At 48.4% G+C, this 27,811-nt stretch overlaps 1 long non-coding RNA gene across 1 annotated transcript; it reads left to right on the top strand.

Moving 5' to 3' along the window:
* The first annotated feature begins 949 nt into the window (after nt 1-949).
* Nucleotides 950-27,039, top strand: LOC137335412 (uncharacterized). Its single transcript, XR_010966403.1, has 3 exons — nt 950-1,854; nt 12,625-12,697; nt 26,658-27,039. It is a non-coding gene; the product is annotated as an uncharacterized lncRNA (long non-coding RNA).
* The last annotated feature ends 772 nt before the right edge of the window (nt 27,040-27,811 follow it).

The raw sequence follows: 27,811 nt of genomic DNA, 5'->3' as shown, positions 1-27,811 counted from the left end.
CCGCATCAAAACTCACGGGGAAGCACCATAATTTCCATAATTTTGTTGGGAGGAGGGGGAGGGGGAGGTTATGCGGGCATTAATGAGCCTTGCACACGGTTTGTCTACAGGCTATTTGCGTCCTAGATGTCTCCCGCCCACAACTCCCAGCGCTCAGCGTGTTAGGCCCCGTGGGTAGGCCTCAGGCCTCCAGACCCAGTGATCAAGAGCCTGGTGCTCCCACCGTGCCTGGAGGTAGACATGTCTCCCCCACCGTGAACTTGCACAGAGCTGGTTCAACACTTCAGGCAGTGTCTAATGGCTCCTTAAGTAGCAGAACAGGAATTAAGAAATAAATGATCCTTTTTTTTATATAAAGAACCATTGCTTTATTCTAATGGTTTTCAGACACCACGAAAACCCTCCAAAAACCACTTGAAGGATTCTAATTACAGTCCAATGTCTATGAGTAATACAGCTATATCCTACTGCCTTATACCTATATACACTGTGCAAGTATTTAACATATTTTGCAATAGCTACCCTCCCTACAGCTTAGCATTATTCACCCTGTCTGCATGTTGTGATGCGATTTTCTTTAAATCTTCTCAGGGTTATTCATCTGACTTGCATATTGTGCAATCTTAAGCAGCTACTGCTGCTGCTAGGGAGAGACAACAACAGAGGGAACATTCTAGAAAATGGCAAGAATGCTTCTCTGGGGCTACACGGGATAACATGGGAGTAGCTAAAAGGGCGGGTGGGAGAGCTACATTGGTTTCGAAAGCTTGCCTCCTTCCCAAGTTATTTTTATTGATGTATCAAACTAAAAGAAATAAAGGACATTTCAAGGGCGCAAGAGTCACTCTAAAAATCACACAGTCCAGACTTTTTCTTTCCCCCCCCAAATTTTCTCCCCACTCGCTCGCCTCAGTGGGGAGTTCTCAGCTCGGACAACAACCAGTAAAAGCTGCCCTGTAGCGTTGAGGTGGTGGTGGGGGGGATTTCATATCCCCACTCCCGCCCCCACCAACCAGACTTGGCAGCTTGTTTTGCAGTGGGACGCTACATCTCCTGCAGTGCAAATTTCACAGTGCGTTTTAAAGATACAAGGCCAATTTAATGAATGCACGTTTCCCAGTACGGATCCTAGGAATATCGGGAGCGTGCCTGCAATTCCCCCAGTATGAGCGACCCGTGAGTAATCCTGTGCACTCGGAGTGAGCATGTGTAAAAACTGGCCTTTGTACATAGAAAGAAAAGAAAGAATTTGCATTTATATAGCGTCCTTCACTACCTCAGGAGGCCCCAAAGCTCTTCACGGCCAATGTAGTACTTTTTTTTGAAGTGTAGTCACTGTTGTGATGCAGGGAATCAGGGCAGCCAATTTGCGCACAGCAAACTCTCACAAACAGCGGTGAAATATATGACCAGATAATCTGTTTTAGTGATGCTGGTCGAGGAATAAATATTGGCCAGGACACCGGAGAGAACTTCCCTGCTCTTCTTCGAATAGCATCCTGGGATCCTTTTACGTTCCGCCTGAGATATCAGGCAGTAGTAAATGATCTGAGATTCCCGTGCTACTTAACGGAAGATAAATCGGGGCGCACTTTTCCGTCTATTTAAATCAACGCGTGACCCCTGCTGGTTCCGCGAGGCTGCGTTAAATTTACCCCGTAGAATTCTTTCGATTGCAAAATGACTAAATCTTTGAGATTGGAGACATCGCAGAGATTGTGAGGTGGCTTGACATGGTGCAACAGAGGTCTTGAGACAGGATGTCTGCTAGCTCGAAACTCCAAGAATCACAGGCATTGCAAAATGTACTTCCCTGCCAAGTCTTCAGTCGAAAGCTGTTGCTGAAATCACAAGGTAGGATTTTCTGATGCTAAGTAAAGAGACTAATTGAAAAAATTCAAAGTATCCACAGTATGTGGTCAATTAGCTTCAGTACGCCACACATCTGCTTCCCCTCCCACCCCGGTTCCAACAACTACTTGCATTTATATAGCGCCTTTAACGTAGTCAAAATGTCCCAAGGTGCTTCACGGGAGTGTTACCAGACAAAATTTGGCCGCGAGCCACATTAAGAAGGTATTGGGACAGGTGAAATAGGAGTGACGGGCAGGAGTCCAGAGTGGTGTTCAAAATGCTCACACGAATGGATATATGGAGAATCAGGTTACATAGGCACGGCAAGCGATTACTCAATGGATGAACGAGGAAGGATAGAGTTGCAGAGCAAAGGAGCTCCCCAAGGAGCCGCCAGCCCAGGAGCCATCTTGGATCCGCGCCTCGCGCTCCAGTTTTTTTTTTTAGCGGGCTCTACCGAATTTCCTAAGAGGTGAACTGGATACGGAAAGGCCCGTTCTCCAAACGCGCTCACAGGGCAGCGATTCACCCGCGAGGAAACGTGAAATCGAGAGATGGCGGGCATGCGCCTTGCAGTTTTATGGCCATTAGATTTATCACTGGCGATTCCCCAGTATGTAAAGCCGAGGGGGCGGGGGTCAGCGTTGGGAGTGTGCGTTTGGAAGTCTGTCTTCTGAACTGAAAGTTCACTTTTTCTTTTTTTCTGTTCGTGACAAGGAGCCATTCTTTATTATGGTTATTAAGGTTTTCAATTAATCATCACCGAAGTAAGCAACAGAACTGAAACAACGATTCCTTCACTGTCCCAGTCTACAAATGGCCTTGGCAACTCTAGATTCCAAACACGATGACCTGTGCTCTGCGGTCACTTTTAGGGTCATATTCTTGAGACAAAGTGTTGCCACTCTCATGTGTACGTTGCACAATTCTGCATTAGTGGAGGCACTCTCAGGAGACGGCTTAGTCACAGAGGCTGTTGTGCAAGGAACCAATTATATCTTGGCGTGCAGGCCAAGAGCTTAGGGGGCCTCTGGGATGGTTGCTATGTACCCTGTCTTGACTTGACCCATTTGGCCCAGCGAAGGGGATGAGAGTAACCCTGCAAGTTTGGGGTGATGAGTTGCTCGGAGAGGGGCCCGAACAGCTTAGGCTCACACATTTTACATATTCATGGGTATGCATCATAATTTTTGATACATTGTGGATGTTGTGTTTTGTACAAGTTTATTTTCACTGTTTCTGCTGTATGCTGTGTTATGGCAAATGTTTTTAAAGAAACTCTCCATGTGCATCCCCATTTGCTCTGCTTCAACTTTAGTGTCACAGCCTTAGTGTCAGCCCCCAAAACCCGTCCTCTCTCTACCAGTCTCCTCAAACCCCTCCCTCCCTCTACCCCACCCCAAGCCCCTCTCTCTTTGATCTTCACCAAACCCCTCCCTCTCTCTACCCCTCCCCAAACCCCTCTCTCTATCATCTTCATCAAACTCCTCCCTCTCTCTACCCCTCCCTAAACCCCTCTCTCTATCATCTTCATCAAACCCCTCCCTTTCTCTATCCCTCCCCAAACCCCTCTCTCTTTGATCTTCACCAAACCTCTCCCTCTCTCTACCCCTCCCCAAACCCCTCTCTCTATCATCTTCATCAAACCTCTCCCTCTCTCTACCCCTCCCCAAACCCCTCTCTCTATCATCTTCATCAAACTCCTCCCTTTCTCTACCCCTCCCCAAACCCCTCTCTCTTTGATCTTCACCAAACCCCTCCCTCTCTCTATCATCTTCATCAAACTCCTCCCTCTCTCTATCCCTCCCCAAACCCCTCTCTCTTTGATCTTCACCAAACCCCTCCCTCTCTCTACCCCTCTCCAAACCCCTCTCTCTTTGATCTTCATCAAACTCCTCCCTCTCTCTACCCCTCCCTAAACCCCTCTCTCTATCATCTTCATCAAACTCCTCCCTCTCTCTACCCCTCCCTAAACCCCTCTCTCTATCATCTTCACCAAACTCCTCCTTTTCTCTACCTTCCTCCCCAAACCCCTCACTCTCTACACTTTGCTCCCCAAACCCCTCACTCTCTACACTTTGCTCCCCAAACCCCTCTCTCTCTATCACCTTCCCCAAACTCCTTCTCTCAACTTTCCTCCCCAAACCCCTCCCTCTATCTTCCTCTCCAAACCTCTTCCCCTCTCTACCTCTCTCCCCAAACCCCTCTCTCTATCGTCTTCCCTAAACTTCCCTTTCTCTATCTTCCTCCCCAAACTTCTACCCCTCTTTTCCTCCCTCCCTCCCCAAACCTAATCCCCTACCTACCTGGTTCCCCAAATTCCTCTCCCTCTCTACCTCCCTCCCCAAACTACTCCTCCTCTGTACTATTGTCCCCACCTTCAAAAGCTTCACATCTCTGACCAAGCTTTTGCTCGCCTCTCTTACCCCTTAAACAAAGGTTTGGTGCCCGTTAAGCCTAGGATAACCAGGGCAATGGTAGCGCCCCCACCTGTTAACAAGAGACTCCCTCTTTTAAAGGTTCTGGGCTGAGAGTTCGCAGTAGCCCACCCAGGACCCCCGGTGCTGACCCCACCGAAATTCGCAGGGTCAGGGGGAGGTCCCTTCATTAACATGGCAATGACGGCGTCCAATTGGGGGTGCATCCCAGGCTCCATTACTTCCCCCAGAAGCCACAGACTGTGGTGAAGGCTGGCAAGCCTGGAGTTGGAGCCAGGCCTTCACCAAACCCCCCCCCCCACCAAAAAAAACATGCCCCCATTGGCCTCCCAACGAGGGGGCTAAAAAATCTTAAATCGACACCTTATTTTCTGCAGGTCCAGTTCGTGTCCCTGGTTTAAAGGTTGAAGGAGATCCCCACAATGGACAGGCAAATGGCTGTCCATTGTGGCTTCTACTCAGCCTACTGGCTGCCAAAGATCCGCCTCTCTGGCGCCCGAACCAATATGACGCCAGACGTGTTTCGGGCGCTGTTTGGGCGTGGGAGGTTGATCCCCTGAATTGGACCTCTTCCCGCCCATTTTTTCCGCCCGGATAACGGGCGCAACGAGACTCAATTTTACCCCCCTTTCTTTTTAAGTTCTCCCCGACCCCACAAGCCAGTTGAAGGAAACTCCACAATAACCGTCTAGCCTTACACCTACGCTATTGTTGCTTTCCGCAGGTGACATTTCCGTGTCCGAGCTGCACAGAAACCATCCTGTTCTATTCAGTATTTGATCATTGCTGCCGATACGGATCCCCGGCACTTTCAATCTCATTTCATAAGAGAAGCCAAGGATGAGAAGAGGTTATTTGGCCCAAGGAAGCTGACACCTCTGGTACCCCAACTCTCCCATCAAACAAACCAGCTGCATGTTGAAAACTCCTAATAGTTTCCAGGAGATTGGTGCAAATTGGCACTCTTTAGGCAAAGAAGTTCTTCCTATTGTATCTGTTCAAAATTTACTTTGAACTCATTTAAATTTATGTTCTCTGGTCTTCCTTTCCAATTTAATTTGGTAATGTTCTAGGTTTACCATATCTGCACCATATTATATACCTCAACGTGGTGTTCTCATCCTTGTGTTATGAAACCTGCATGGCCTCGCCTTGCCCCCTCCCTATCTCTGTAACCTCCTCCAGCCCTACAACCCTCAGATCTCTGCGCTCCTCCAATTCTGGCCTCTTGCGCAGCCCCAATTTCCTTCGCCCCACCATTGGCGGCCGTGCCTTCAGCTGCTTGGGCCCTAAGTTCTGAAATTCCCTCCCTAAACCTCTCTGCCTCTCTCACCTCTCTCTCCTCCTTTAAGACCATCCTTAAAACCTACCTCTTTGACCAAGCTTTTGGTCACCAGTCCTAATATCTCCTTATGTGGCGCGGTGTCAAATGTTCGTCTGATAATCGCTCCTGTGAAGCACCTTGGGATTTTTTAACGATGTTAAAGGCGCTATATAAATGCAAGTTGTTGTTGTTGCTATAATTTGATTCAGAACACGACCCCCACCATTTAGGCAGGTGTCTTCTGTTAAATGTATAATAAAGGCAGTGGGGGTGGGGTGGGGTTTGGGTGAGGTCCTCAATTAAAACAATTATGACGCATTTTGGTACTCAGCAACGATTGTTCCCTCTCTCAGGAAAGCCAGCTTCATCCCACTCTCACACATCTCATCAGGTGCCAGTCTCTGTGGGGCTCTGCTGTGCGATGCAGGGACTTGACTGCTTAATCGAGTGCAAGTCCCGGGGTAGGGGGGACGGGCTCCACATATTTGCTTTTGCAGGAATAGATGGCCTTAACCCTCCAACAGAAAGAAAGAAAGAACCTGAATTTTTGGGTGACTTCTTTCTGGGTTTTACAGTTTGACCTTCCTCAATCTTTCCTTCTACCTCATCCCCTCTTTATTCATTCAGCTTTTCTTTAGCGATTTGTCACACACGCATAATACATCAAATTAGAGTCAACACCTCATGCCTTCCATAGATGGCATTCCAGTCCTTAAAATAATTCCTGCCACACACTCATTCCTGATTCACAGTCATCTGGCAGGGACACTCACCAATGAGACTATGCTGTAATACAGAAACCGTGCTGTGTTTTCGTGTTACCCGTTGACTCAGCAAGTTTCTCAATGAGTCACACTCATTTCATCAGATAGCTGATGATGAAATCACAGTTCTCCGGTCTGACTCATGCATCATGCAGTGTTTGACATTTATCTGCCATGGCTGTGGTTGGATACAGCTTTTTTCACAATCAGACTTTAAAGGTAAATAGTTTCAGTTGAACATTTGTTTCAAAACATCCCCCCCCAACCCCATTCCCTTGGTTATTTAGGTACTTTTCTGTGTTTTACCCCCCACTTTCATCCCCCACCTCCCCTGGAGATGTTGACTCATTCACACAGTTCTTCTCCACCTTGCTCAAACCGTCATTCCTTATGCGCGAGTTCAGCTAGTGACTATTGGCAGGCTGTGGAATGCACCATAGACGAGCCCAAATCCTGTCCTCACCTGAGGTTCTGGCCACGTACACTTTCCACCAGGAGTCACTGGACAGTGTTCAGGAGCACGAATTGTGGCTGATTTTTATCCCTTCCCCTAAACGCAGAGACACTGGGGCCAGTTGTACCACCCTCAGTGTTGCCCTATTCAGGGAGGACAAGGCTGGATGATTATGGGGGGCCTACCAACCAACACCCCCTTCCATATGGGCACAGGGCAACAGCAGCGCTGTTCAGGAGCTGAGAACAAATGATGGGGCTAGGACCTCGTTAACAATTTTTGAAAGGCTCAAGCAGCCTAGCGCGTGCTTGATGCTCAGGACATCAGTTCCACATTACACCAAACCGAAGGTCCTCGGTGCCCGATAATATGGGTTGCTTATGCCTGACGCGGATCAGTGTTACAGGTGCCAAGCATCCTATTATTGGCTACATCGAATAATGGATACCTGGGACTGAGTTAAAAGACTGGAGTTTAATTGAGTGACTCACACAGTTTATATCTATATCTATACAATAACTGATGCCTCCCACTGTCGACACAGGTAACTCAACATGAGGAAGATTTCCTTTGTCCGCTATTTGTAGGAAATCATAAGCATGTTCTTTATATTCACATTTACAATTTCACTAAGCAGAAGAAATCTTCTTCTTATTTGGGAGTCACATTAGGACTTGCCATTTCGTTGCGGGGTAGTTGGAACATCAAAATATCTCACTGTCGCACTTCACTTTTTCAACGAAAGAAAAAACTTGCATCAATATAGCTCCTGATCCGGTCTTCAGACATTCCCAAAGTGCTCTACAACCAATTGATTACTTTCAAGGTGATGTTTTTTATGTAGGCAGACGTGACAGTTACCTTGGGCACACAAGGTCCCACTAACAGCAAATGAATCAGTGACTCGATAATATATTTTTGACGGTGTTAGTTGAAGGACGAATATTGGCCAGGACACCGGGAGAACTCCCTGCTCATCTTCGAATAGGGTGCCGTGGGATGTTTCATCCACTTGAGCATAGAGACATAGAAACATAGAAAATAGGAGCAGGAGTAGGCCATTCGGCCCTTCGAGCCTGTTCCACCATTCAATATGATCATGGCTGATCCTCTATCTCAATACCATATTCCCGCTCTCTCCCCATACCCCTTGATGCCTTTTGTGTCTAGAAATCTATCTAGCTCCTTCTTAAATATATTCAGTGACTTGGCCTCCACAGCCTTCTGTGGTAGAGAATTCCACAGGTTCAGCACCCTCTGAGTGAAGAAGTTTCTCCTCATCACAGTCCTAAATGTCCTACCCCGTATCCTCAGACTGTGACCCCTCGAGCATCTCACCTGACAGATAGCATCTCCAATAATGCAGCACTCCTTCAGTACTGCACTGAAGTGGCAGCCTTATGTCTGGCAGTGGGATTTGGACCTACAACCTTCTGACTCAGACCTGCGAGTGCTACCAACTGTGCTAAGCTGTCACTTCCAAAAAGAGAAAAGACCAAGGAGGAGAAATTGGATAGAGGCCATATTTTGGGCGTAGGTAGTGTGATGTGCTATCACCCTGCGTCCAATGGCCCCTGCTCAAGTTTCGGCCCACCCAAGGACTCACCTGCAATCAGCCTTCCTTTCCAGGCTTTGCAAGTGGAATCAATGCAATTTGCACTTTCCACCACCAGGGGAGCTCAATCTCTTAAAGGGAGGATGTTTCTTAGGAATCTCTTAAAGGTAGCTGGTACCTGTTATTTGCTGAAAATAACAGTCTACTGTCTGCACGGAGTCTGAACGGAGATCAGACATCGCACACGTAAAACACAGATGCAGGTCCCATCCCTATGTTTACACACTGATGAGTTATGTTAGAACATTGAATAAAGGTTGCGCACTACTAAATCCCACATCCTCCAATCTGCTCGCCAGACCTCACCAATCTGCCGATCTGAGTTGGTACCAGGCCTGAGAGAGTGCATGCACCAAGGTTCTCTGCTGATGCACTAGAGACCTTGGTGCAAGAGGTGGACAGAAGGAGGGACATCCTATATCCGTGAGGGGGGTGCGGGGGAGGGGGCAAGAGGCCCTCCAGACATATATCCAAAAGGCAGTGGGAGGCAGCAGGGGATGAAGTCGATGCCGGGCGCACAGCATCATGAACATGGATGCAGTGCAGGAAGAAGTGCAATGCTTTGATATGAGTGGTCAAGGTGAGTGAGGTCAACTGTCAAGTGGCGTCTCCTACCAACTGCACCATGCACTGCAACCCCATCACCCACATACCAATAAACTCTTTCCATCAGTACGCAACTCTTCCAACCAGATGCTTCCTCTCACCCTTGCACATTACCACTGTTTCAAGCCGTCCACCCACAACTCACAGGCCACACACACTGGCAGCTATTCAACCATGACAGGCACATCACCCAGACACACGTCCCACTTTCTTGCAGGAGAAGGTGGCGCATATCAGGAGGCAGCAAGTGGCATTTAGCCCCTCGAGCCTGTCCCGCCATTCAATGAGATCATGGTGGACCTGTGACCTAACTCCATATACCCGCCTTAGCCCCATATCCCTTAATAACCTTGGTTCACAGAAATCTATCAATCTCAGATTTAACATTTACATAAAAAGTTACAAATGTCTTGGCAGCCAGAAGCAATAATCCAGCCGCAAACCTATAAATCCTGCATGATCCCTTTAAATAGTGCTGGTGGGGGGGGCCCTCCAAGCTCTCTAAGACACGTTCAGATGGTCGGGGTTAAGACAGTGCGTTGAGTTGAGCGTTAAGTGCCAAAATGGTGTCTATCACTTTAAATCAGCATTGCACACTGAATGAAGCCATTTTCTCCCTACTTTACATGATTCCAGTGTTCGTTATCTGTCCCTCCGAAATAATGGGCGCCACATGGCCCAATTTAGTGCCCCTGGTGTTGAAATGACACTTTTATTATAAGCCTACAAGTCCAGCACATATGATCCTACTAGCCTAAATATTCACTCCCCCCACCACCGGCGCACTGTGGCTACGGTGTGTACTATTCACAGGATACACTGCAGCAACTCGCCAAGGCTTCTTCGGCAGCACCTCCCAAACGCATGACCTCCACCACCTAGAAGGACAAGGGCAGCAGGTGCGTGGGGACACCATCACCTCTAAGTTCCCCTCCAAGCCACCCACCATCCCGACTTGGACATATATTGGCCGTTCCTTCGTCGTCGCTGGGTCAAAGTCCTGGAACTCCCTACCTAACACCACTGTGGGAGAACCTTCACCACACGGACTGCAGCGGTTCAAGAAGAAGGCCCACCACCACCTTCTCAAGGGCGACTAAGGATGGGCAATAAATGCCGGCCTTGCCAGTGATGCCCACATCCTGAGAATGTATTTAAAGAAGATGTAAGGACTTCAGCATATTCAAAGGTGGAACAATTCTCATATTGTTAGCAACAGGAAATGAGGTGTCCTGACATCAGGGTGAGAGTCAATGAAAATGACCTATGAGCACATTATGAGAGTGCGGTGGTGGCTGTTCTTCTTCAGATGTGCCTTGAGGATCACATTATTCTCCTTGCTCTGTGAATAGAGCAGATGAAACTTGTCAGTACATAAGCACGTTGATCCATTTAGGCCCTGTATTGTCATGAGATGCACTATTGTGTATTATGGAAAATAGTCGTCACACTTACAAAAACAATGACCTAGTATGACATCGTCTGAACAGGCAAATATCTGTAATTAGATCACGTTGGGAACAGGATTGTGACTGCTGACAAGTAACCAGAGAGGCCGTTCTTTCTACTTTATGGTGGATCATACCCTAATCAATTTAATCTCCAACAGGAAAAATCAGCATAAATACTCTCTGATTCTGAAAAAGGCAAAACTCTAACGTGTCTGTCCAGAGTGGGACACAATGTGGTAGATCTTGACCTTGGCGATTGTGTAAAACGGGTGATTGCCAGTCGACAGCTCGTTTTACATCTCTCCCTGTTTTCTTTTAATTTCCAATTGACTTTCCATAACATTGAAGCCAACGGAAATAAAAACGGGGAGAGATGTAAGACGGGCTGCCGACTCGCTATCACCTGCTTTGCCCTATCGCCCAAAGTCGAGATCTACCCGCAATGGTTCTTGTGCTGGGTGGTGGGCCAGGGCTGACAGGTGGAGATGTGGGGCTGGACAGGTGGGCCATCGAATTTCCTCAGGGCCACTGGCAGTAATTCGGGCAGAATCCAGAAATGCTGGGTCTCTGCCCAGTAAAAAGGGGAGCTTTTGCAAGTGGCCCACGTCGTCAGCGGAGATGGGGCAGGCGGGAGGCCTCTCCCTCCTCCCCCCCCCGACCCCAATTGCAATTGCTATGGCTCCCACCTCCTACCCTGCCTAACGATCTGGAAACCAGAAAGAGCCCGTTGTCCTGGTGATTGCAATGGTGGGAATGGGGCCCACTGGGATCTCCAGGCAGGCCTCTTGACCAGGTAAACCCTGGGATTGCGTGTTATGAATGGGTGGATGATCTGCAGAGACAAACCTTTTTGGAGTGGGCCTCCGCCCCCATGCAGCTGTCCGGCACTGCATCTCTTACCCTCCCCTACTGGATGTCCAAGGTGCACCCTTACAGGCGTGGGCACCTGTTGGCATTCTGGTAATTCGTTGACCCTGCCCTGCCCCTGGATAGTCCGTTTGGGACAGGAATGGAGCTCAGTGGCGCTCACTCCACTCCCACTTGCGCTGGTGCAGTGGGCCCATGGATTTTTGGGGCTGCGGTTTGGACTTTGGAGTTTTGCTTAACAACCTTTGCGGGGGTAGGGGATATCGATGCAGAGATCGAATAGGTGGGATAGATTCAGTGATAGCCTAGATTTTGCACAATCTGAGAAAGGAACAGTTTTATTAACTGTTTGACCTCTTTTCAATCCAGGCTTTCTTACATTCTTATCATCGAACTTGCAGAGCAGACAGGTGTTTGGAGCTGACCTTAACTTGTTTGCATTTGGTCGTCTGAGTCAGACAGAAAATAGGGGGAGGTAGTTTGTCTTCTTGCTTTCACGCACTCCGTCGCATCTTCCCCATTCTCTGTGGCGTTCCTGCTCCCTCCACTCTCTAGATTTCACTACTGTCCCTGCTCTAAGTTCTAGTGTCCAAAATGCTAATAATATAAATAATTTCCTGCTTATAAGCAAATTGATTTGAGATGACTGGCTTGTGAGTCATCATCAGCCATTTTGTTAGGAAAGACTAAATCCCTCCATTCTCTCCTCAGCCACCTTATAATCAATTCGAGATTGGCACTGACATTGGCAGAGACTAGGAGCATGCCCACATTCCTAGTCAGGGAATTCTTTACCCAAAGAGTGGTTAGAATGTGGAACTCACTATAGTTGGAGGCAAATAGCATAGATGCATTTAAGGGGAAGATAAATAAGCACATGAGAGAGAAAGGAATAGAAGGATATGCAGATAGGGTTAGATGAAGTAGGGAGGGAGGAGGCTCATGTGGAGCATAAACACCGGCATAGACCAGTTGGGCCGAATGGCCTGTTTCTGTGCTGTAGCTTTGATGTAACTCAATGGATAATTTGGAGTGGGACACTTGACATTTATATAAATGATTTGAACATAGCCACAAGAGAAATGATAGCAAGGAGTTGTCATGGAAAGCTGTGCAGAAGTGTGCAAGAGACTGTAAGACATATGGGGTGGGGTGAAATGGGTCTTTGCCAGTAGTGCAAAATGGACTCATAGCGAATGGGACGGCCCTGTTTTACAATGCGCTGATTTATTTCCCCATTGACTTCAACAGTGTAAAGCCGGCTGCCGATTCAAATGAACTCTTTCTGGGCCACTGGGCAAAGACCAATTTCAAGCCCGCAGAGGTTAGTGGAGTGGGCAGGTAGGTGGCAGATGCAGTTCAACGTCGAGAAATGTGATGTAGTAAACTTGCGAAAAAAGAAGTGGAAGGAACTATACCTTAAATGGTAATGTTCTTAACATGGCAGAGGAACGGAGAGAGATCTCGGAGTGAGGATACACAAGGTGCACTGTTCAGCTTCACCGCCAGGTGATAATGCGTCGGAGCGGGTAGCCTGTATGTTGTGGAACCTGCCTGATTTTCACCCCATTAAAATCTCGGTAAGGAGAGGCGGGCGGGTTCTCTTAAGTGGGGGGGTGATACACTCCGCCAGATTACCACCCAGGCGGTGAAGGTGAAAATGACCCCCATAAACCTTTAAAGGCGTAGGTAGGAACGACACAAAACCATTGAATTTAAAAGCGAGGAAGTGATTTTGTACAAGGCGTTGGGTAGAGCTGCAGAAGGTCACACAGCGAAGATTCACAAGAGGCGGTTAAGGGGGAACTCCTAGGAGTTTTCACAATTATAAAGGATTCTGAGAGGGTAAAGAGTGAACGACCGGTGCAACTTTCTCGAGGCTCCGTGCCACCAGCGGGACCCTGCGGCCGGCCTGAGAGTCATAAACACCGCTGCCCTCGATCATCCGTCTGAACCAATGGACCGAAAATCACCAGCAGTGTGCCCCGCGATTTCTGATACGTGCCGGCTCTGTGCCGATGGTAAAAATTGACCATTTGGGAAATTGGTAATGAGGGAGGGATGGAGGGAGGGAGTCAACACAGGCGGCGGGAATCTCCTTGGTTGGGGGGTTGGGTCTCCTGATTGGCCGCCGTAACTGTGGTGTAAACCACGGACATGCCACGCGAAAGAGGTTTTCGCCGATCTTCGGCCGTAGCTACTGCGACTGATCGGGAGAATTTCCACAGGAGATTCCCGGCCGCTGATTATTACCAGAACAAAACAACAAAGGGGGAAGTTGGATGATTTTTTTTTTGCTCAGGTGGAATGCTTTATCACAAGCGGCCCTTGAGACAGAGACTAATGGGCCTCGATTTTAACTCCCTACGCCCCCCCCCACCCACCTGATGGAAGTCCGACTGCGTGGGGGGGGGGAGGGGGCAGTTAAAATGGAGCGGGGTTCTGACCCACTCCTTCTCCGCCTTGATCAGACCGACTGCGGCTTTGAATTGCGGGGTCCTCTTTAAATAGGAAGGTCGGGCTCAAATGACGCCACTGGGGCCTGATCTGCGATTTCAGCCTGAGCAGGGGGAGCAGTGAGGCCAAACCTGCTGGGAGCCGGACCAAGGGCTGGAGGAGGCCCAGCGAGGTTTTAAAATGTTTTTTTTTTAAAGTTTTCTTGTGGGTCAGGGAGGAGCAGGAGTGCTCCTCCGGGCCCCACAAAGAAACCCTGGGCCCCTCTTTCCCCCCCTGAGCTTTCCCCCCCACACCAACACCTCGCTCCCCCCCCCCCCCCCCCTCCCCTGATCGTGATCACCTCTGGATCCCCCCTTCTCTCTCCATGTCTAACCACTTGCCTGGCTGCCAGGGACCATTCCCGTGGATCCTTGGCAGTGACCTCCTGTCACCCGAATTCCCACTCCCGGGAGTGATTCCTACCCGGGTTCTGGCGGGAGTCCGAGCCGGAATAATTAAACCAGGCCCCGGGGCGGGTGAAAATCTCCCCGAGCCTCGTCGTGCGAATTTGTCGCTCGGCCCACCCCCCCCGCCCCCCCCCAATTTCATGCGCTAATCCCGGCCAACTTAAAATCCAGGCCTTTGGCATCATTTTAAAGGGAATTGGCAAAGTATTTGAAACGGAAGAATATCAAAGAATATGGGGATAGGACAAGTAAATGGGATTAGTATAGGCAGCTCCAGCGGAAGAGATAACACCAGCACAGGCATGATGGGCTGAATGGCCTCCTTCTACGCTGTAAACTCTGATTCTATGAAGCTTCTAGTAAGGGAGAGGGGAGTAAACAGGGGGCTGTGGCTGTGTTTGGCAGTTGACTCTCACTAGACCTAGATTGCTTGGATTTTGTTTTGCTGTTGATGCTTGGAGTCAAGGTGACGTCTGCCCAAGAATGCCACTTGGATACGGCACCAGAGGGCTGTGGAATTACATCTCGGGGTCAGCCATCTCCTTCGGGGAGAAGAGGGGGGAAAGGTGAAAGAAAACTGGTCAAAAAAGAAGTCAACTAAAGAGCACATTCAGTACTGACACGTTCGCCCTGAGGCCAGAATGTGTGAATAATACGGCAGGGATATTCCATGGGCAGCATTAAGAGGCGATAAATATCTTCACAAGTGAGGCTCACATAATAACTCATGAGTGACAAAGTGACTGTCAACTTTGTAAGTGGAAATATCTGTCTTTCATTACTGCCCACAACATATTCCATTTATAAACCTGCAGCACATGTACTACTGGAGAAAGAAAACAATTGAAATGAGGACACTTGCAGTATTTGCAACCGAGGAATAGCATTGTGACTCTAAAATGCCAGCTCTCATTTGGAGACGAACGTCCCAAAGCGCTTACAGAGGAACATAGGAACAGGAGGAGGCCATTCAGCCCCTCGAGCCTGCCCCGCCATTCAGTTGGATCATGGCTGGTCTGCACCTGAACTGCATTTACCTGCCTTTGCTCCATATCCCTTGATTCCCTGTCCTAATGGACATCTATCGATCTCAATCTTGAAAGCTCCAATTGTCCCCCCCCCCAGCACCCGCTGCCTTTTTGGGGGAGAGAATTCCGTTCTTGTGAGTAATGGTGTCATTTAAAGTCCTCAGTGAAATAACAGCCAAGCAGCTCAGCTCCGCATACTTGTGTAACACAGAATGTTCCCGGTGCTGTGCCCTGTTAGCTAGTAGAGATCAGTGATTGTCCCTGTGCACCTGGTCCACTGATATCTTTGAAGATTCACTGAACCATTTCATAATTACTTTGACTTTTCTGTGACCTTAGACATTACCACAGTATGACGGGGATCAACAATCATACCTTTCCCAGTTTTGAGTACATATTACTCTCAAGCACACTCACTGTGCTACTAGATCATTCTTTGTTTACTCCTCTACATTCTATCGTTATGTCGGAAGTCACTGCAGGTCAATTCAATTGTGAAATGGTTCTGTCATTCCACAACAGCGATTGCAACAACACTAACCCTGACAGTGTCCAGCAATCAAATCACATGCACTGGCATCACATTGGCCATTGAATGACTATGGAAAAAGAAAGAACTTGCATTTCTATTGCGCCTTTCATGACCTCAGGACGTCCCAAAGCACTTTACAGCCAATGAAATACTTTTGAAGTGCAGTCCATGTTGTAATGTAGGAAACGCGGCAGCCAAATTTATGCACAGCAAGGTCCCACAAACAGCAATGTGACAATGACCAGATAATCTGTTTTTAGTGATGTTGGTCGAGGGATAAATGTTGGCCAGGGCACCAAGGAGAACTCCCCTGCTCTTCTTCGAAATAGTGGCCGTGGGATCTTTTACGTCCACCTGAGAGGGCAGACGGGGCCGCGGTTTAAGGTCTCATCTAAAAGACGGCACCTCCGACAGTGCAGCGCTCCCCTCAAGATAGCACTGGAGTGTGAGGTTGAGATGGCTGAAGGCTCTGTCACTGGAAATGGAGCGGGGGAAGCAAAGGAGCAGAGACGAGGGAGCATGCTGGTACATAGGGAGGAGGTCGCAAAGGTGGGGAGAGGCAATAATACCTCATTATCTTCCACTCCTTGACGCAGGGGTACTGCGGCCAGTTGACCCCAGGTATCTCAGGACAAATCAATGGCCAAACCTGGGAACCTCCAGATCAATATGGCCGAGCACCTCACTGGATAAACCCACTGAGTCATCAGAGGAGTTTGCACTGAACATTTGTGCACTTTGCTGCTCAGCAAAGGTGAAGGGTGCGTGATAGCAAATGCATGCTTTTTGCATTTCAATTGCCCAGTATCAGCAACAAGCTCTTAGGTATAGAACAAGCTAGGCAAAGAGTGAATCTGCCTATACTCTGCACTGGTGAAGTGCCCCAACTTGGACCCTCATTGGAACATCCCATAATGCAACAAATAACATTTCCCATTCCCACCTCGGTCATTGTTGCGGCCGTATCAATTTAGTGTCTATTAAGAAGGAGGAAGAAAGAACTTGCATTTATATAGTATCTTTCACCAACTTGGGATGCCCCAAATCACTTCGTAGCCAATGAATACCAGACAGTGCATTTATCTGCTGCCCGTATCCTAACTCGCACCAAGTCCCGTTCACCCATCACCCCTCCACTCGCTGACCTACATTGGCTCCCGGTCCACCAACGCCTCCATTTTAAAATTCTCATCCTTGTGTTCAAATCCCTCCGTCTCTGTAACCTCCTCCAGCCCCACAACCCTCCGAGAACTCCGCGTTCCCCAAATTCTGGCTTCTTGTGCATCCCCCACTCCCTTCGCCCCACCATCGGCAGCCGGGCCTTCAGCTGCCCTAAGCTCTGCAATTCCTTCCCCAAACCTCTCCGCCTCTCTTCCCTCCTTTAAGACGCTCCTTAAAACCTTATCTCTTTGACCAAGCTTGTGCTCACCTGTCCTAATGTCTCCTTCTTTGGCTCGGTGTGTCAATTTGTCTTGGATGATTACGCTCCTGTGAAGCGCGTTGGGATGTTTTACTACGTTAAAGGTGCTATATAAATGAAAGTTGTTATTAACTCTAAGTTTACTGCTTGATCTGGTTGGTAGTAGAAGTAAATTGTTAGTGATTCTACAAGACACAGTGTGACACTACAATGATGGTGGTCAATGTCACAAGTCACTCTGTGACCTAGAATCATACAAAGTTATGGCACAGAAGGAGGCCATTCAGCCCATCGTACCTGTGCCGGCCAAAAAAGAGCTATCCAGCCTAATCCCACTTTCCAGCTCTTGGCCCGTAGCCTTGTAGGTTTCGGCACTTCAGGTGCACATCCAAGTACTTTTTAAAATGAGTTGAGGGTTTCTGCCTCCACCACCCTTTCAGGCAGTGAGTCCCAGACCCCCACCACCCTCTGGGTGAAAACATTTCTCCTCAGCTCCCCTCTAATCCTTCTACCAATTACTTTAAATTTACTGACATTCTTTTCCTATCTTCACCCTCCTGAGTACAATGGAGGAAAAGACTGATAAAATCGCTTGTTGCTTTGGATCAGTTTCATCCTGTCTCAGTGATGGGATCTTATCTGATATTCACTCAAACCGTATTACTGTAGATGTGAATTCAGTTCATAACCACAGCCCACTGTAGGCGGGTAGCTAGTGAAACCACCACGCGATGCAAATTAGAGGCAGATGGTGTAGCACCTGTAACAATGTCCCGGTTCTTGTATTAATAATTACTTTAATAATGTTATTTCCCTTCCTCCCTCTCAGGAAGTCATACTGCTGAGATGCTCCTGTCTGTTTGTCTATCGTTGTGTAATTGTGCCAGATAATCTGAACATTAAATGAGCTGGGAAGCCCCTGGAGGTTTCAGAATCTGGGGAAAGTTAATAAAGAAAGAACTTGCATTTATATAGCGACTTTTATGGCCTCACGACCAAAGCAAATCATAGCCAATGAAGTACTTTTAAATTGTAGTCACTGTTGTAATGTAGAAAACGCAGCAGCCAATTTGGGCACAGCAAGATCCCACAAACAGCAATGTGATAATGACTAGAAAATCTGTTCAAGTGATGTTGGTTGAGGGATAAATATTGGTCAGGACACCGGGGAGAATTCCCATGCTCTTCTTTGAAATAGTGCCTTGGGATCTTTTACATCCACCTAATTACACCTACGTGTCTCCTGAGATTCATCTTAATATAATTTAAGTCGATTTGTTGCTTCCTCTCCCCCTCCTCTCCTGAAGGGGCTTCTCACGCCAGGGGTGATTCCAGGGTTTAACGGGGCCTTTTCGAGGGCTTTGTCCAAGGGACCACTCTTCACAAGGTTAATTCCATGACCCAGATGGAGAATGGAGACTACAATGTCGTAACCTTATCTCCAACCGCTGTTCCCTTCAGGTGTGACTTCCTTGGTAGGAAGAGCAGAATCTCAGAATTCACGTCCATGAGCCTCAGCAGTGAGTATCGGCCACATGTTCAATTATGAATATGAAATTTTAAAAAAATTATGGAGGGCAGCACAGCCAAGCCTGCCGCCCTTCACTTGCACACTTTTTGGCAAGTCTCTAGATAGTGATCAGGTCTCTATCACTATCTGCAGTGGAGATCAGCCAACTCAACATAAACCAGGAATGAAACCTGGGATCTATTATCAAAAAGACGGCAAAACAAAGCCAGATAGGTGTCAGCCGAGGCTCAGTGGGTAGCATTCTTGCCTCTGAGTCAGAAGGTTGTGGGTTCAAGTCCCACTCCAGAGACTTGAGCATATAACCCAGGCTGACACACTCAGTGCCAGTACTGAGGGAGTGCTGCATTGTTGGAGGCGCCATCTTTCAGATGAGATGTTAAACCAAGGTCCCTTCTGCCCTCTCTGGTGGACCTAAAAGATCCCATGGCACTGTTTCGAAGAAGAGCAGATGAGTTCTCCCCAGTGCCCTGACCAATATTCATCCCTCAACCAACACCTAAAAGAACAGATTATCTGGTTGTTATCACATTTCTGTTTGTGGGACCTTGCTTTGCACAATTTGGCTGTTCAATTTCCTACATTACAACAGTGACTACACTTCTCAATTAAAAAGATCTTTCATTGGCTGCAAAGAGCTTTGGGGTTGCTTGAGGTCATGAAAGGCGCTATATAAATGCAAGTCTTTCTTTTTTACAGACGTTTAGTCTTACATCTGTAACTGGCAAAATAATGAAACCGATCATTACCTGAGGATTACTTGTAAGCCAATAAATGACAGCCAACACGGTTTTCGAAGGGGAAGATGCTGCCATTTCGATATCCCAAGTGAGCACTGGAAAGTTCTATTACATAGTAGAGCAGGTTTTCCATTGGCCCACACCCAATAAATGGGCATGAAGTAAGCACAACCCATTGGGAAAATGTTCAGAGATCTGTTGCATTGGATTTCTGCCCATTTAGTGTCCCATCCAATTTAGTGGTCAGATTCTGTACTGACACCAGAAGCGATTGCCAGCTTTCAGTTTGTTATATTAGAATTAGGCCCGCTGACCTAATTTAGACACCCACACAATTTCCTGGCACTTGTGCCCATACAGAACTCAGTTATCTACCTGCCCATATAAAATGGGCACCCAGGGGCTGGCATGGACTGTGCTGCTTAAGGAAGTGAATTCAAAGAACCCACGGGTGTAGTTTGGAGCGCTGCTTTGAGGTTATTTTAGAATTTTTTTCCCCCCTGCATTGCTTGCTTGAGCACCTAAATCCAGGCTGACACTCCCGGTGCAGTACTGAGGGAGTGCTGCACTGTCGGAGGTGCTGTTTTTCAGATGAGACATTAAACTGAGGCCCCGTCTGCCCCTCTCAGGTGGACGTAAAAGATCCCTCGGCCACTATTTCGAAGAGGAGCTGGGGAGTTCTGGTACAACACATAGGAGTTTAAAAAAACACCCTATATTGTTAAATATGTTGTCAAATAGATTATTATTGTCTCCTTAGTAACAGGCTTGAGAGAGAATCAAATACACGCTTTCAAATATTTACAGACTTTGTGATTGGTTCAGTTAGGGGTATGACAGTTTGTTATATTTGTGAATGAGCTGGCAGTCTTGAATTTCTGACAAGCCTCTGCAGGGTATTGAGCTGTATTAAAAAAAGGCAAACCCGAGAGCAATCCTTTGAGTGAGGCTAAGTCGGACAAATTGGAAATCTTCACAGCAAGACAGGTAGATTTTAGCTAGAGATAAGGAGAGGAGCTCTGTATATAGGGTAATTTGCAGAGGAACAGTTCAGCATGTAAGTCATTACCTTTCGTTTCCCCTTTGAGATAATAGATGATAGAATTACTACTGAGTTTTATATGTGTATAAAAAAAATAACATGCCTACATGAAATCCCGTTCACCCATCATTCCAAAAAATGTGATCGATCTTATTACTGTACTCTGCTAACAAGAACCCTCTTACAATATCTGTGACAGGCAGAACGAAAATATAAAGAGCTATTTAAAAACAGTTTATAACCAGATTGATCATAACGGTTGACTTTGTTTAGAGACTGGAGGAGGGAAGTTGTTTTTTTAAAAAAAACAGAGGTGTCGACCTTTGTGGCCCCATGAAGTTGGAAATGCTGCTGAATGTTTCAGTTTTGTCAAATAACATTTATAAACCTACACGTACATTGTACCCCCAGATCGTGTGCAGATAGCAATTTGTGTGTCTGCCTACATGGCTAATTAGGAGGGCAAAGCTGAATCATACTGGCTCTGTAATCTGTAGAGAGAGTCTCGTCAGCAGTACACCCTCTTGAAAGTGGAACAGTTACAAAGGTTTATCTGTGAACATCAGCACCCTGTGTTCATTCCTATATTCCTGTTTTTTTTCTCCATGGCTATTTTTGTTTTCTTACAAGCCAATATAATTTTTGCATCAGCATAAGAAATCCTCCCTGTCCAGACAGGCACACCTCTGCAGTGGTTTTTTTATATAGTCATTCTCGGGATGTGGGCGTCGCTGGCAAGGCTGGCATTTATTGCCCGTCCCTAGTAACTCCTGAGAAAGTGGTGGTGGAGAGCCTTCTTCTTCAACCGCTGATGGCAGTTTTGATACAACTGAGTGTCTTGCTGGGCCACTTCAAAGGGCAATGAAGAGTCAACAGCACTGGCATGGGGCTTTTTTTTTTATTCGTTCGTGGGATGTGGGAGTCGCTGGCGAGGCTGGCATTTATTGCCCATCCCTAATTGCCCTTGAGATGGTGGTGGTGAGCCGCCTTCTTGAACCGCTGCAGTCCGTGTGGTGAAGGTTCTCCCACAGTGCTGTTAGGAAGGGAGTTCCAGGATTTTGACCCAGCGACGATGAAGGAACGGTGATATATTTCCAAGTCGGGATGTTGTGTGACTTGGAGGGGAACGTGCAGGTGGTGTTGTTCCCATGTACCTGCTGCTTTCGTCCTTCTAGGTGGTAGAGGTCACAGGTTTGGGAGGTGCTGTCGAAGAAGCCTTGGCGAGTTGCTGCAGTGCATCCTGTGGATGGTGCACACTGCAGCCACTGTGCGCCGGTGGTGAAGGGAGTGAATGTTTAGGGTGATGACGGGGTGCCAATCAAGCGGGCTGCTTTGTCCTGGATGGTGTCGAGCTTCTTGAGTGTTGTTGGAGCTGCACTCATCCAAGCAAGTGGAGAGTATTCCATCACACTCCTGACTTGTGCCTTGTGGATGGTGGAAAGGCTTTGGGGAGTCAGGAGGTGAGTCACTCGCCGCAGAATATCCAGCCTCTGACCTGCTCTTGTAGCCACAGTATTTATATGGCTGGTCCAGTTAAGTTTCTGGTCAATGGTGACCCCAGGATGTTGATGGTGGGGGATTCGGCGATGGTAATGTCGTTGAATGTCAGGGGGAGGTGGTTAGACTCTCTCTTGTTGGAGATGGTCATTGCCTGGCACTTGTCTGGCGCGAATGTTACTTGCCACTTATGAGCCCAAGCCTAGATGTTGTCCAGGTCTTGCTGCATGCGGGCTCGGATTGCTTCATTATTTGAGGGGTTGCGAATGGAACTGAACACTGTGCAATCATCAACGAACATCCCAATTTCTGACCTTATGATGGAGGGAAGGTCATTGATGAAGCAGCTGAAGATGGTTGGGCCGAGGACACTGCCCTGAGAAACTCCTGCAGCAATGCCATGAGGCTGAGATGATTGGCCCCCAACAACCACTACCATCTTCCTTTGTGCTAGGTATGACTCCAGCCACTGGAGAGTTTTCCCCCTGATTCCCATTGACTTCAATTTTACTAGGGCTCCTTGGTGTCACACTCGGTCAAATGCTGCCTTGATGTCAAGGGCAGTCATTCTCACCTCACCTCTGGAATTCAGCTCTTTTGTCCATGTTTGGACCAAGGCTGTAATGAGGTCTGGAGCCGAGTGGTCCTGGCGGAACCCAAACTGAGCATCGGTGAGCAGGTTATTGGTGAGTAAGTGCTGCTTGATAGCACTGTCAACGACACCTTCCATCACTTTGCTGATGATTGAGAGTAGACTGATGGGGCAGTAATTGGCTGGATTGGATTTGTCCTGCTTTTTGTGGACAGGACATACCTGGGCAATTTTCCACATTGTGGGGTAGATGCCAGTGTTGTAGCTGTACTGGAACGGCTTGGCTAGAGGCGCAGCTAGTTCTGGAGCACAAGTCTTCAGCAATACAGCTGGGATGTTGTCGGGGCCCATAGCCTTTGCTGTATCCAGTGCACTCAGCCGTTTCTTGATATCACGTGGAGTGAATCGAATTGGCTGGAGACTGGCTTCTGTGATGGTGGGGATATCGGGTGGAGGCTGAGATGGATCATCCACTCGGCACTTCTGGCTGAAGATGGTTGCAAACGCTTCAGCGTTGTCTTTTGCACTCACGTGCTGGACTCCACCATCATTGAGGATGGGGATGTTTGCAGAGCCTCCTCCTCCCGTTAGTTGTTTAATTATCCACCACCGTTCACGACTGGATGTGGCAGGACTGCAGAGCTTTGATCTAATCCGTTGGTTGTGGAATCGCTTAGCTCTGTCTATAGCATGTTGCTTCCGCTGTTTAGCATCCATGTAGTCCTGAGTTGCAGCTTCATCAGGTTGGCACCTCATTTTTAGGTACGCCTGGTGCTGCTCCTGGCATTCTGTTCTGCACTCCTCATCGAACCAGGGTTGATCCCCTGGCTTGTTGGTAATGGTAGATTGAGGAATATGCAGGGCCATGAGGTTACAGATTGTGCTGGAATACAATTCTGCTGCTGCTGATGGCCCATAGTGCCTCATGGATGCCCAGTTTTGAGCTGCTAGATCTGATCTGAATCTATCCCATTTAGCACGGTGGTAGTGCCACACAACACGTTGGATGGTGTCCTCCGTGCGAAGACGGGACTTCGTCTCCACGAGGACTGTGCGGTGGTCACTCCTACCAATACTGTCATGGACAGATGCATTTGCGACAGGTAGATTGGTGAGGACGAGGTCAAGTAAGTTTTTCCCTCGTGTTGGTTCACTCACCACCTGCTGCAGGCCCAGTCTGGCAGCTATGTCCTTCAGGACTCAGCCAGCTCGGTCAGTAGTGGTGCTACCGAGCCACTCTTGGTGATGGACATTGAAGTCCCCACCCAGAGTACATTCTGTGCCCTTGCTACCCTCAGTGCTTCCTCCAAGTGGAGTCACATATAAGCCAGACCGGGTAAGGACGGCAGGTTTCCTTCCCTATGGGGATAGTAGTGAACCAGCTGGTATTTTTACGACAATCTGACAGCTTCACGGTCACTTTTACTGATAACCAGCTTTTTATTTCCAGGTTTTAAAAAAATTCTAAAACTGCCACGTTGTGAATTGAATGCACACCCCATTTGAGGATTTGAACTCATATTTGAGCCCCACTTCTCCCACTTACTCCGTGTTATACCCAGTTATACAATGACCTGGTGCCAATGATCTAAGCTCGCACTCCCTTGATTGGTAATAGTGATGGCGCATTGAAATCGGATAGCTGGTTGGCTTAAGAGGGTAAATGGCACAGGAGGCAATCCATCATTGTGGTGTTAAGTGAGGACGGTAGTGAAGTTTACTAAAGTTCTATTAATAATAGCTTCACCAAGAAAATAAAATGCACAATGTTAAAGCTGTTGCCCCCTAACCATTGATATTCAGTTATTAACACGAATACCCTCATCGTCTCATTCTTTTAAACCTCAGTATCCCAATGCTCTCCTGGCCGGCCTCCCACCTTCCACCCCCCCGTAAACTTGAGCTCATCCAAAACTCTGCTGCCCGTATCCTAACTCGCACCAAGTCCCCTTCACCCATCACCCCCTGTGCTCGCTGACCGACATTGGCTCCCGGGGGTCCGGCAACTCCTCAATTATAAAATCCCATTCTTGTTTTCAAATCCCTCCATGGCCTCGCCCCCTCCCTATCTCTGTAACCTCCTCCGGCCCTACAACCCTCCGAGATCTCTGCGCTCCACCATTTCTGGCCTCTTGCGCATCCCCGGTTTTCATCGCTCCTCCATTGGCGGCCGTGCCTTCGGCTGCCTGGGCCCTCGGCTCTGGAATTCCCTCCCTAAACCTCTCCGCCTCTCTCCCCTCCTTTAAGATCCTCCTTATAAGCTACCTCTTCGATCAAGCTTTTGGTCACATGCCCTAATGTCTCCTTATGTGGCTCGGTGTCAGATTTTGTTTGATAATCGCTCCTGTGAAGCGCCTTGGGACGTTTTATTCGGTTAAAGGCGCTATATAAATGCAGGTTGTTGTTGCATTACCACAATCTCTGAATCCCTCCACTTTAGCAGTCATTATGCTACATTTCCTCGTTGTTTGGTTTTCATCTCCCACGTTCCCGGTTTTAATTCGACCCTCTTTTATTGTGATTTTTAGAGGTGCGGAGCCAAAAAAAGAACAGCCTTGTCGACTCAATTTACGATAGTTGTAAAACCTCCGTTGCTAAGCCAATCGTCAGTCTCCGTCCTCCCAGCTTTAGCTGTCGGCTGGGGACAGCTGTGATGCCCCCGTGGTCGAATAGCCGACCGACACTCACGGTCAAGATTCACAAACAAACAGTGGCCACCAGAGGAGAGCTGTGGGGCAAGCCCCAAGAGTCAAAGGGGAGCGAAGGAAACCGCCAGGAGTGGATAAAGCGATGGCGTATTACAATGACTATCGGGCTCAATAGCAAGTCTCACAAGATATGTTACTGGGCCACGATACTGGGCTTTGTTCCAATGGCGAACACTTGCGGTCTGTTGCTAAACACGTCGGCCCCGATATTTGGGGGGAGGGAGCGGGCGGGTGCGTCTGAGGCCGGGAAACCCGGAAACCCCGGGAAGGCGGAGGGCCTGCCGAATTTAACGCCGGTTCCGGCCCGGCAGCCGGACCAGCCTCTCAATCTGGGCCGGCTGCCGGGCGGGAAAGCCTGCGGTAGAAGGCCGCAGCCGGGGAGCGCTGGGGATGGCCCTCGGCAATCGGAGTGGATCGGGGGGGCCGGTAGTAGTGGGGAGGGAGGGCTCGGAACGCTGCAACGAGGAGGGAGGGAGGGAGGGAGAGATCGCGGGCTGGGGTGGGGGGGGGGGGGAAGGCCGATCGCGGGCGTGGCGGGGGGGAGGGGGGGGGAGGCTGATCGCAGCAGAAGATTTGCTTGAGGGGCCCGGGGGGTGGGGGGGGAAAGCACTTCCTGGCCCACAATCAGTGCTGGAAAGGCACTTAACCTGTTGGATCCGGCCATTCCCGCCTCCCCTTTAGCTGCCAGGTTTCCCGAGCCCTGGGAAACCCGGCCTGCAGCCGTTAATTTCAAATAACCCCCAAAATCTGAGCAACGGAGCCTCATTTAAATATTATAATCAGTGACCCTCCTCTCCAGAGCCAGTTACTCAGCCGCCCCCAAAACCCACCCCGGAAGTAGACGCGTTTGCGGTGTGTTGGGGTCGGGTTTCACATTTTTACCAATTTAACCCCCCACCTCCCCCCTCTTCCACCCATCGTGGGTTAAAACACCCCCCCCCCCCCGTTACATCAGCAGATGGGAAATCACAAACAGCCCTGTTTGTTTTGTTGCATCGATTGCTATCCTGCTGGTGATCCGTCGCCTTTCATAGCGACTTCGGAAAGCCACAGCCTGCCAGTGTGTGGTAATCGCCCCGCCCGTCCCTGGCAGGTGTGCTGCCACACTGAGCTTCTCCGACCGATGGCAAACGGCTCCCATTAAAGGCACTGCACCTTTTACCGCAAAAAACCACTGCGCACTGCCGCAAAAACGACGACATTTAATTCTTGTTTAATTAGTGTTAACTCATGTATATTATTCCTCGATGACTAACAGGGAGGGAATGGGATAAATATGTTGTTCATTTTTCAGCATTCCGTAAAACCACAGGCCGGTGTCAGAGAAATCGAGAAATTAGTCACGGACTGGTGAAAGCAGAGGCAAAACCGCCTAAGAACAGAGGCTGTACGCTGGGGTCAAACAGGACACAGTACTGAGTCCAGCTCGTCAACGTGCAGCAATGAAGTGTACTGATGTGTGTAAGGTACAAGACACACTGATGTTTAAGCTGCATTGGTTAATAAAGAACACTTGTATATAAACTCTGCTGCCATATAAAATGTATAAAACTCACCCTGTTGTGTGTGAGTCAGACACACGTATACACACACCTGTGCACACACATGCTCACATACGTACGCACACGCACACGCACATACACATGCAGGCAAGCACAAACATAAAAAGAAAGACAGACACACACACACAGACATGTGCGGACAAACAAAACCAGAAACGCACAAATATAGACCCACACGCAAACACATATAAACGCAATAATGGAATATAAGAGTCCTGTCACACGTTGAGGTGATTAGTGAAGTAATTATGCTTCCTGTGCTGAAGCTCTTCCCGTGAGGTATTGCTAATTGTACACGCTGTGGGAGGGGACATTGAATCATTCTGTGAGCGATGACGCAAAAAGAGATGATGTGAAAGTACTGAGAAAACAAAGAGGAAGCTTCTCGTCCAGCACGGTGAAATGCTCAGAGGCCGGCCATTCTGCAAACAGACAGGAAACTCTGCTGACAGGCTCAAGGAAACAGCGGCTTCTGAGAAAACCAGGGCTACACTGGAAGGAATTAAAGTATTTCCTTTTCAGTGGATGTTGGGAAAGACACTTGATTTTGTTGAGGAAACGTCCCCTTTCCTGTCAGCCTCAAGCCTTGATTCAAAACGACACATCTTAAATCCACCTCATTGGAGCAATCCACAGGGGCCTGGAGTTGGCTCCATGGGCGCAATCGGAAAATTGCGCCCAGGTTTCCGTAAGAACGAATTAACATAATCTCCCGCGAATCAGCGCAGTCAAGCAGCGCAAGCGATTTGCGACTGGAACAGAGCCAACGGGTCCTCCAGCTGCTAGTGTCAGCTGTGGCTCAGTGGGTAGAACTCTTGTCTCTGACTCAGAAGGTCCTGGGTTCAGGTCCCACTCCCAGGAGTGTTTAAGCACAAAATCTAGGCTG

This window comes from Heptranchias perlo, chromosome 19 (assembly GCF_035084215.1).
Source record: "Heptranchias perlo isolate sHepPer1 chromosome 19, sHepPer1.hap1, whole genome shotgun sequence".
NCBI classification, from domain to species: Eukaryota; Metazoa; Chordata; class Chondrichthyes; order Hexanchiformes; family Hexanchidae; genus Heptranchias; species Heptranchias perlo.
The sequence above is the reverse complement of the archived record's forward strand: the minus strand, read 5'-3'. Positions and strand labels throughout refer to the sequence as shown.